The 1535-nt window shown below is 45.5% G+C and overlaps 1 pseudogene across 1 annotated transcript; it reads left to right on the top strand.

Moving 5' to 3' along the window:
* The first annotated feature begins 671 nt into the window (after window positions 1-671).
* On the top strand, window positions 672-1326 carry LOC105522238 (annotated as a pseudogene). Its single transcript, XR_001003410.1, has one exon. The product of XR_001003410.1 is annotated as a 60S ribosomal protein L18 pseudogene (transcript).
* Window positions 1327-1535: the final 209 nt, after the last annotated feature.

The raw sequence follows: 1535 nt of genomic DNA, 5'->3' as shown, positions 1-1535 counted from the left end.
TTTTTTTTTTTTTTTTTTGAGACAGAGTCTTGCTCTGTCGCCCAGGCTGGAGTGCAGTGGCCGGATCCCAGCTCACTGCAAGCTCCGCCTCCCAGGTCCACGCCATTCTCCTGCCTCAGCCTCCTGAGTAGCTGGGACTACAGGCGCCCGCCACCGCGCCCGGCTAGTTTTTTGTATTTTTAGTAGAGACGGGGTTTCACTGTGGTCTCGATCTCCTGACCTTGTGATCCGCCCGCCTCGGCCTCCCAAAGCGCTGGGATTACAGGCATGAGCCACCGCGCCCGGCCGCGTTTTTATTCTTTCTAAAGTGGTGAATCTCATATTCCTGTTGTCTTCTGCTATAGATGATACATTAGAGGGATATGAAAAATTTCCAAGGGAAAAAGTATTTTTTCTCTAAGAAACCCAGAATACACTCAATTTCACTTTTATTATATTACATTGTTGCATGTTTTATTAATTGAATAATAAAATTATTAAATATCTGTATGCACGGATATCTATATGTAAGAAGATGGAGAGATTATGTGAACATTCCTAAATTATCTGATATACCTGTGTTCCTGATTTCTTATTAAAACGCAGTTTCATAAAATGGTCATTTATGTTCACCTAAGTACTCACGTTAAAGAAATAGCTCCATGCTCTTTAAAAGACAATATGCTGCTTTCCGGACCTGGCCGAGCAGGAGGCGCCATCATGGGAGTTGACATCTGCCACAACAAGGACCGAAAGGTTCGACGCAAGGAGCCCAAGAGCCAGGATATCTACCTGAGGCTGTTGGTCAAGTTGTACAGGTTTCTGGCCAGAAGAATCAATTCCACATTCAACCAGGTTGTGCTGAAGAGGTTGTTTATGAGTCGCACCAACCGGCCGCCTCTGTCCCTTTCCGGGATAATCTGGAAGATGAAGCTTCCTGGCTGGGAAAACAAAACGGCCGTGGTTGTGGAGACCATAACGGATGACGTGCGGATTCAGGAGGTGCCCAAACTTAAGGTATGTGCACTGCGCCTGACCAGCCGGGCCCGCAGCTGCATCCTTAGGGCAGGGGGCAAGATCCTCACTTTCGACCAGCTGGCCCTGGACTCCCCCAATGGCTGTGGCACTGTCCTGCTCTCCGGTCCTCGCAAGGGCCTAGAGGTGTACTGGCATTTCAGCAAGGCCCCAGGAACCCCACACAGCCACACCAAACCCTACGTCCGCTCCAAGGGCCGGAAGTTCGAGCATGCCAGAGGCCAACGGGCCAGCCGAGGCTACCAAAACTAACCCTGGATCCTACCCTCTTATTAAAAAGATTTTCAATGCTGACAAGAAAAAAAGAAAAAAAGACTATGTGCTTATCATCAGTATAGTGGCACTGGCTTTATTATTTTCTAATGCTTTTTTAGAAATTAATAAAGCTAAATTAATTTCAAAAACTTTAAATTTTAATCCTGACAAAACAAAAATTCAAAAACTTTAGCAACCACTTAGAAAGGCCAGGATAATAGACTTAAATATTATATTTTTAAGTGTTATTACTTAGGATATTTGGG

Source organism: Colobus angolensis, unplaced genomic scaffold (genome assembly GCF_000951035.1).
Source record: "Colobus angolensis palliatus isolate OR3802 unplaced genomic scaffold, Cang.pa_1.0 Scaffold421, whole genome shotgun sequence".
Classification (NCBI taxonomy): domain Eukaryota; kingdom Metazoa; phylum Chordata; class Mammalia; order Primates; family Cercopithecidae; genus Colobus; species Colobus angolensis.
Note: the sequence above shows the minus strand (reverse complement) of the source record. Positions and strands in the feature narration are given on the sequence as shown.